This window comes from Miscanthus floridulus, chromosome 8 (genome assembly GCF_019320115.1).
Source record: "Miscanthus floridulus cultivar M001 chromosome 8, ASM1932011v1, whole genome shotgun sequence".
Classification (NCBI taxonomy): domain Eukaryota; kingdom Viridiplantae; phylum Streptophyta; class Magnoliopsida; order Poales; family Poaceae; genus Miscanthus; species Miscanthus floridulus.
The window spans coordinates 102,191,361-102,201,280 of record NC_089587.1 but is presented as its reverse complement, the minus strand read 5'-3'; the positions used below and the strand labels follow the sequence as shown (position 1 = coordinate 102,201,280).

At 44.6% G+C, this 9,920-nt stretch overlaps 1 pseudogene; it reads left to right on the top strand.

The window, feature by feature from the left end:
- Positions 1–7,338: 7,338 nt before the first annotated feature.
- LOC136469651 (probable potassium transporter 4) lies at positions 7,339–9,388 on the top strand (annotated as a pseudogene).
- Positions 9,389–9,920: the final 532 nt, after the last annotated feature.

Below are 9,920 nucleotides of genomic sequence, written 5' to 3'. Positions count from 1 at the left end.
GATGTTATGCATACGGAAAAAAATGTAGCAGAAGCTATTTTCTACACATGTCTTGACATTGGTGATAAAACCAAGGATAATAATAAGGCTCATCTTGACCAAGCCTTGATGTGCAACAGAAAACATCTCAATCTAATTGAGAAGCCAAATGATAAATGGGATAGACCTAGAGCACCATTTTCCCTGAAAAGAGACCAAAAAAAGGATGTAATGCAGTGGTTTATGGACATCAAATTCCCTGATGGCTATGTAGCAAACTTAAGGAGAGGGGTAAACATGGATACACTACGGATAAACGGCATGAAGAGTCATGACTTCCATATATTCATTGAGCGTCTACTACCTGTGATGATGCGAGGTTTTGTCAAGGATGACATATGGGAAACATTAGCTGAGCTAAGTTACTTTTTTAGAGTCCTTTGTGCAAAGGAGGTTGACTATGCCCAGATATGTCAACTGGAAGCAAGCATACCTGTTATTCTTTGCAAATTGGAAAAAATCTTTCCACCAGGTTTCTTCAATTCAATGGAGCATCTTCTGGTGCACCTTCCATATCAAGTTAGGGTAGGAGGCCCAGTAAAGTATACATGGATGTATGGAGTTGAGAGGTATAAACTTAGAACACCTATTATTTATCTTTCTGCCTTGTCATAGGAAAACAACTAATTTAATCTTTTGTAGGTTACTAAAAAAAGTTAGGGCAAAAGTCCGTAACAAGGCTCATGTTGAAGCCTCAATAGTGGAAGGCTGCCTAGTTGAGGAGATCTCTTACTTTACATCATTGTACTTACCTCAACTCATACCGAGCTCCCGAAATCGTCCACAACGTTATGCTCAAAGTGGTCCTCCATCAGATTGTACCCTTAGCTTGTTTCAAGTGCGTGGATGGAAGAGCGGTAGAGGAGTGACAAGGTTTCTAACGTTTGAAGAGTACAAGATAACAATGATTTATATCTTCACAAACATGATTGAAATGGAGGAATTTGTACAGTAAGCACACCAACTTTGACAAACAAAATACTAATTCTTATTGATCATAATTAATCTCCTGGCATAATCCATAGAAAATTTGAACAAGAGCAATGGAGACGTGCAAGACCACCAAATCAGAAACAACTAGATAATTTAAGGATGAATGGTGCTGGCAATGGGAAACCAGACTTGTTGGATTGGTTTAGAAGCCTGGTACTAGCTATTTTCTTAATTTCTATACAGGTTTCAACATTCTATTAAATTGTTAATTACATGTTAGTTTCAATTGTAACATTTTAGTGTGACATGGATGCAAGCATACCTAGTGAGCTACGTCATTTATCACGTGGTTGTGGCCTCAAGGTTAGGTCATATGATATTTATGAGGTTAATGGGTACAGATTTAGATCTGAAAAGTATGAAAAATCTAGAGGGAACATGACTACCACCAACACCGGGGTGCTTGCTGTTAGTTTTGATGATAGCAACAATGAGCTTCAGTACTACGGCATTATCAAAGACATAATTGAGTTGAAGTTTGATGGTGGTAGTGAATTCAGCCAAGTTTTGTTTGATTGTCATTGGTTCCACCCAATTAATGGAGTGAGGCAATTACAAAGGGTTGGACTAGTCGAAGTTGCCCATGCTTCTTGTAATCCAGCGAACGAACCTTTTGTTCTTGCTAGCCAAGTGAAGCAAGTGTATTATCTTCCTTATCCATGTAAGTCTAGTGCAAGCCTTAAGGACTGGTGGGTTGCATACAAGGTCAGCCCCCTTTCAAACTTGTCTATTCCTACAATGGATGAGTATGATAATGAAGAATCACCATGTGTGGATACCTTTCAAGAAGATGGTTTAGACGGTGAATTCGTCATAGACATTGGACTTGGCTTAGATGATATCACGATTAGTGATGGCTTTGATGAGATCAATGATCCAAATGAAATTTCCATGCTGACCAAACAACGAAATGGTGTGACAGTAGACAATGAGCCACCAGTTGAAGAACATGAGGGGTATAATACAGAATATTTTCTTGATGCCACACAAGTGAAATTCCAAGATCCTGATGACTTTTGATGGGAGAAGTAATACATTTATTTTGTTCCAACCATTTTCATACTTGCATTATTTTAATTGTTTTCCAGTACACTTACTCATGGTTGCTGCATCATATTTTCAGGGATGACACTCACACATAGAGTGTTACGCAGTCAATCTTCCAATGCTTCTAGGGAGGTCACGATTTCGAGTCTGAATGGTCCTGCTGATTCTAATGCAGAAGATCAGCAAACTGGAACTGGAATTGGCTATTTACGAGGATGTGCAGATCTTCCCCCCACTATTCCCAATGAGCAAGATCATCCATTGATTGAGCCGGAAGGAAACTCGTGAGTTTGTAATCTTGCATTGTCATATTTATGCAACCCAACACTCATTTGATATCGCTAATTGATTTGTTTGATTATTTTTGGAGGCACTGGACTGTGGTAGAAGGAAGGACTCCTTCAAGTGTGTTAACATGTTTATTGAAGAAGTAGCATCCTGGTTTGGTTCAGTACAAAGGCAAGACCATGGTGGCATCCACATGGAAACATTATCAAGCAGCCAAGGACGACTCTGGAAAATCTAAAGCTGATTTAGTTGCTGAAGGGTTTTGGGTAATTCTCTACTTCTATCTTGGGTACCAGCTACTTTCCTGCTATAGGTTCATGCACTTGTGCTATTAGGTTCATGCAAAGTCTGATTTTAACAGAACCAGCTCATAACAGTTATTAAGTTGGGGTCCTAGAGCTCTCTTATGTTTTTGCTTGTTCTATGCAGAGAAGGTTTAGATTCGATCCAGTCAAAGAAGAGGCTTCAAGAGAACATGTTGGTGTCTGCTGCTCTGTACTCCTGGGGAGCATCATGTATTATGCAAGAATTACAGCTACAGTAGAGCATTTTCGAAAAGTAGAGAAAAGAACAATCTGTGACAAAATTGCTGGGCAATTCTATTTGACGAGGGATGAGTACATTGCACAACGTCCTCCTTGGTGCATACTAGAATGCTGGGAAGTTTTGGCCATGGAATGGAGCAGTCCTGAATTCATGAAGAAGTCAGAGAAAAATCGTGCAAATCATCTCAGTCGTAAATTTAAACCTCACAAAGGAGGATCCAACTCTATCGCAACAATACGACAGAAGATGGTTAGTGTTCACCTTGCTAATTTTCTATGAGATACTCTTTTGTAGGAAATAGACAACTAATTTCATATACATTCAAATGTAGTCCAAGAAACTCGGAAGAGAAATATCTGATATTGCGGCATGGGTACATACTCATAGAGGCTCAAATCATGAAGATATTACTTCACTAAACACAGAAGAAGCGACTTCATGCTTGGTAATTGCTAGATGCTGATTTTCCAATTTTGTAGAATTTTCATTTTACTTATTTTGCAAATGTTCACACAATCATATACATATACACACATTGGACAGGAAAAATACAAAGCTAAGGCCATTGAGTTAAATGGACCGGATTTTGATTGGTTGCACTCTTCGGTGGATCCTAGAGCTCTCTATGAATGCACTTGTGGTAGGCCACATGGCAAATGGGCCACTTTTAATGGGACCATCAATGATAGAGAAGTCCTTGCTGATTTGAAAAGAGGTCGTGCCTCGATCATGGCTACTAGGCATCAACGTCAAGAGGAGGAGGACCGTATGAGGAAAGAAGCAAGTGATGGTCGTTTGGCTAAGGAATATGCCCAAAATATGTCGAATTGGGCAAGAATGGTACATACTCATAATGAAAACATGCAAAAGTTTATGGAGGTGAGATATGTCATACAGCCCTATGTGTTCACTTTAGTGTCAATTTAGTTGCTTTTAATTTAGCTGCTTTCTATTATTAAACTGTAGTCGGTTGCTCTCCAAACTGGTATGCCTCTCGCAGCTGTTCCTCCTCTCATGCCTCCCCCACCTCAGCCTCCAACATATGCTATTTCGCCTACTCCAAATCTGTCTCATGAAAATGTAAGTCTGCAGAACTTTTAGCATTAAATTATGAGGTATTTTGACATTAATTGAGTTTTAGTTGAACAGTGCCTTGGAATATCTCAAGTATCATGCTCACACAGAGCTAACTTGTACAGTATCATAACAATTATATGTTAGCTGTGAAAGTACCATAACAAATATATATTAGTTGCAGCAATCTTTAGAAAGCTATGGATGTTTATGCTAGATTGATGGAATGCTGGAATTTTAATATCTATGGCCGTCACAGTTTGTTGTGTTTTGCATCTTTATGCTGTATGTCCTACTTCATGTAGAAATGCATATGCATCTACTAAGCAAGCTGAGCATGTCACTGTGGATAGAGTTGGAGGAGGTAGATACACCGCAGTAGCATCGAAAAAAATGCAGCTACTGCCGTGTCTATAAAATAATTTTTATGCACATGGATACATCAATGCATTCTTTACTGTTCAATACATTTGAAAACTGAACCTACACAATTTATAACACAACAAGTTGTTTTTCTAAAATTTTGATTGCTTTACTATCACAGGTCGGTACCTTTGGCTCAAGTGTTAGAACCGAAACTCCAGATGAAACTATAAGTAGGATTGCTCGTGGAGAATTCCATAGCCATGCAGATGGAACTCCAAATGGAGTGGATGGAACAGCAAGTGGTGGAGGCACATATTCTCCTCCGGACGAAGCATTTCCGTTCTTTTGATTGTCATCGAACTATGTGCTGCAGCTAAGTAATAGTTAGGTCTAACACCTGATGGAGGAGATAGACTTTTGCAAGCTAAGTAGGCAACTGTTGTTGCTTATTTTGTTTAAGTAATAGTTAGGTCAGCACCTGATGGAGGAGATATCTTTTAGAAGCTAAGTAGGCATGTCTACTAGGCTTTATATTAACAGACCTATAATTGTCTTATGATGATATAACTCTAAATGTTCGGTTCCATAGATTTGGCCTTTAATTAAATCAGTTCTTAAGTTCCTATTCATGTGTGTGAATCTGGATTATAAATAATTTCGTAATAATATTTGAATTCAAATATGAATTATGTATTCATGATTTGAATTTGAATGTTGTGCTTGGGTCAGCTGGTTTCCCTACAGTTCAAATTCCTAGGGAAAGTTTTCTGTAGGGTAATCACCTTTCCACGTAAGTTTTATCAGGGCCATCTTAGGTACTTTACCTAGGGATGTAATTTCCTAGGGAAAGACTGTTTCCCTATGGTTTCCACATAAACGGTAGGGCACATCTATCTTTCCCGTCGCCGCACTCCCTAGGAGTCTTTCCCTACCAAATACTCTAGGGAAACTACTTCCCTATCGTTTTCCGGCCTTTCCCTAGGATTCTAGGCCCAAGGGAAACTCGTTCATTCTAGTAGTGTGATAAATACCCTCATGTGTTATAGTAACCCAACTATCGTAAATATGTATTAACATTATCGTAAATTAGTATATAAAATTATCGTAAATGGAGGTGGCTACAGAATAACTTATTTTGTAGCTGGCTACCGAATATAGTAACTCCCTATATATATATATATCGATAATATAGTAAATTACCACCTAGTAAACCACTTAGTAAGGAGTTACTATAATCTTATAAATTAACATAGTAATTATCGTAACTCAAAGTGGCTACATAATAAATTATTTTGTAGCTAGTATATATATATATATATATAACGAGGCTAAAATGCACATGGGTGTATTCTGTATAGCTAATGCACCCGACCGCGAGCCGTACCGGCGCGGAGTCTGACCCGGTTGACCCGCGCGCCTGTATCTCCTGAGACCCCGCGTGCCTGTACAGGCCCCGGGTGCCGCCCCTCAGCCGCAACTCATCCCTTCAACTGATTGCAACTTCCGTTGTACACAAATTGCAACCTTGGTGGTAAGCTAGTTGCATTCCGGTTGGATAGGCCAGTTGCAACTGCCTTGGACGGCTGGTTGCAGCTCCGTTTGTATACCTGTTCCAACTCAGCCCGTCAGCCGATTGCATCTTCAGTCGTACACAAATTGCAACTCATCCCTTCAACCGATTGCAACTTCCGTCGTACACAAATTGCAACCTTAGTGGTAGACCAGTTGCATTCCGGTTGGGTAGGCTAGTTGCTACTGTCCTGGACGGCTGGTTGCAGCTCCGTTTGTATACCAGTTCCAACTCAGCCCGTCAGCTGATTGCATCTTCAGCCGTACACAATTCGCAACTCATCCTTTCAACCGATTGTAACTTCCGTCGTACACAAATTGCAACTCGTTCGCACGCTCGCTGTGTGCCTGCCTCGCTGCCTGGTGGGGCGGTGTTGGCTTGGGAGAGGGTAGAGGTGTGTGGCCCGCGCCTGATTAGTAGGTTAGTTGGGCCAGTTGCCCAGACAAAGCGTGTCAGTTGACCTGGGTGCATTCTGTACACAGATTACACCCAGGTGTATATATATATATATATATATATATATATATATATATATATATATATATATATATATATATATATATATATATATATATATGCGCCGCACTATGCCGTGCCTGGCCTGGCCAGTCAACCAACGCGCCTACACGTGTATACCTCTATATCTGTAGCTATATCTGTATCTCTCTCTATCTTTCTATATATCTATATATATTGTTGATATATTACGGTGCGAAGGTTGCAATATATCTTTCTATATATCTATATGTATTTATCTAGTTGTGAGAATCAATATGTCCATCACTCTGTGTATGATAATTGAAAATAGATATATGTGGAGCCAATATCTTTCGTGATCGCTATCTTATGAAAATCGTTATGTTCATTGTTTCCTACATGCATATATACTCTGAGTTTGTTTTGCAATATTGACTGAAGTGATTGACCGAAACAATGTTTGTAAATGTTAACAATCAATGCAGTGTTTAAACGGTGTTCCAATTGGCTAAATGGTCGTTTACGCGAGCATTGTGAAAAATCATGTGCAAGTACTTTGTGTTATTCATTTCGTCATGGCAGAGAGGTGGGCAATTTTGATGCAGCTTAGGAGCTACTAGGGTTATTATTGATGATTGCATAGATGAGTAATTTTGATGCGAATTTATAAATTACTTCAAGTTATCTTTCATAATAATAGCATAGATAAATAATTTGTATGTGCATTTTGGGGGGTTTACTCTATATTTTACATTTGTTTTCGTATATATACAGTTATACACCGTGTTCCAAAGGGTTTGTATGTACCGGTGTAGTGAACTCACGCCAACATTCTACTCTTCTTCTGAGCAGCAGAAGGGATTCTACAAAGACCTGCTCCTTGCCTACAAGACTCTGGGCGTCGTATTCGGTGACCTAGCTTTGTCACCTCCCCCCTCTACGTCTACCCTTCCATGAACCTGACAAACCCAACCGAAGAGGACTACCTGGGAATCTACAGCATCATGTTCTGGACCCTGACACTGATCGGCGTCGTCAAGTACATCTGCATCGCCCTCAACGCCGACGACCACGGCGAAGGTGATGGACACGGCCATCCCAAACTAAATCCGATGAAAAACCAGCCGTTTCTAACTGCGACCAGGGTGTTTCGATCTGTTTCGCTGCAGGCGGCACATTTGCCATGTACTCCCTGCTGTGCCAGCACGCCAACATCGGCATATCCTCCCGTCCAAGAAGATATACACCGAGGAGGAGCAGGGCCTGCAGGTCCCGGCTCGACCCGTCGTGGCCGGGAGGCCCAGCAAGCTGAGAAGGTTCATCGAGCGGAGCATTACGGCGCGAAGGTTGCTGCTGCTCACGGCGATCCTGGGCATGTGCATGCTCATCGGAGACGGCATCCTCACGCCGGCCATCTCAGTCCTGTCAGCTATTGACGGACTAAGAGGGCCTTTCCCGTCTGTCAGCAAACGTACGTGAGCGGACGATCGATTTGATTCAGGGAATGGGATAGGGGATCAATTGAGCTGATCAATCATGTATGGCCATGGCCTGTGGCGTTTTGTTTTTGCAGCGACTGTCAAGGCTCTGTCCGCGGGAATCCTGATCGGTATGTTCCTGCTGCAAAAGTACGGCACGTCCAAGGTGAGCTTCATGTTCTCGCCGATCATGGCGGCGTGGACGTTCACCACCCCGATCATCGGCGTCTACAGCATCTTGAGCTACTACCCGGGCATCTTCAAGGCCATGTCGCCGCACTACATCGTCCACTTCTTCGTGACCAACCAGAAGCGGGGCTGGCAGCTGCTCGGCGGCGCCGTGCTGTGCATCACGGGCGCCGAGGCCATGTTCGCCGACCTCGGGCACTTCAGCAAGCGGTCCATCCAGATCGCGTTCCTGTCCAGCATGTACCCGTCGCTGGTGCTCACGTACGCCGGGCAGACGGCGTACCTGATCAACCACGTGGACGACTTCGGCGACGGGTTCTACAAGTTCGTGCCGCGCCCCGTGTACTGGCCCATGTTCGTCATCGCGACGCTGGCGGCGATCGTGGCCAGCCAGTCGCTCATCTCCGCCACCTTCTCCGTGGTCAAGCAGTCGGTGGCGCTGGACTACTTCCCGCGCGTCCGGGTGGTGCACACCTCCGGGGACAAGGAAGGTGAGGTTTACTCCCCGGAGACCAACTACCTGCTGATGCTGCTGTGCGTGGGCGCCATCGTCGGCTTCGGCGACGGCAAGGACATCGGCAACGCGTTCGGCGTGGTGGTCATCCTCGTCATGCTCATCACCACCATCCTGCTCACGCTGGTGATGCTCATCATCTGGGGCACGCACGTGCTGCTGGTGGCGCTCTACTTCGTGCCCTTCCTCATCCTTGAGGGCACCTACGTGAGCGCGGTGTGCACCAAGATCATGAAGGGCGGCTGGCTGCCCTTCGCCATCTCGCTCGTGCTGGCGCTCGTCATGTTCACCCGGTAATACGGCCGGCAGCGCAAGGCGGAGTACGAGATGGCCAACAAGGTGACCCTGGAGCGGCTGGGCGAGCTGCTGGCCGGGCCCGACGTGCGCCGCGTCCCGGGGCTCTGCTTCTTCTACAGCAACATGCAGGAGTGGCGGTGGCTCACCCTGGTGCTGGCGCACTACATCAGAAACATGCGGTCGCTGCACAGGGTCACCGTCTTCGTGACGCTCCGCTACCTGCTGGTGGCCAAGGTGGACGCCAAGAGCCGCATCGCGGTCCGGCGGTTCGGTCCCCGCGAGGTGTACGGCTGCACGATCCGCGAGGAGCAGGAGGGGGACGACCTCGCGGGGCAGGTGGTGCGGGCGGTGCGCGAGCACATCGAGCGGGAGACGGCGTCCTCCGCGGCGGAGGTCGAGGAGGAGGCGCGCGCGGCCGGGGTGGTGCACGTCAGGGGCAAGACGAGGTTCCACGTGGGCAGGGACACGGGCTTCTTCGACCGCGTGCTGCTCGGCTTCGTCAGCGGGTAGAAGCCATGCAGCGCGTCGAGATCGGCATGCTCTACAAGGCCTGACGCCAGCCATGCACCTGCGGCTGCGGCTGCTGCTGTTGCGGCCTTGCAGGCGCTGTGGGTGGCTTAAGATTGAAGTTGCTTGATCTAGTAGCAAGTGAATCTATGTGTCAAGGATGGAATAAGTGTGAAAGTTCAGAGGAGCGGAGGAGAACACCGACGCCCTATCTGGGTCGTGCGATGGTTGCGTGTTGATTGAATTGAATAGCCCCGCATGTGGCAGTTACATATAGGCGTTACAACTTGAGGGCTAAGCCAAGAGATCTTTTCTGAATATAAACCTTCCATACATAGATGATCTATTCCTATATATAGACAATCTAGATCTCTTGGCTTTGGCACAATATGGTAAGGTAAATACACATGCATCTAACCTTTCTATCTAACAGCCTCCCTCAATCTTAACCGCTCTAGGTTCAGATTGACTTTGAAATTTTCTAACAGCCGAACAGACAAGGCCTTTGTAAAGCCATCTGCAATTTGATCTCCTG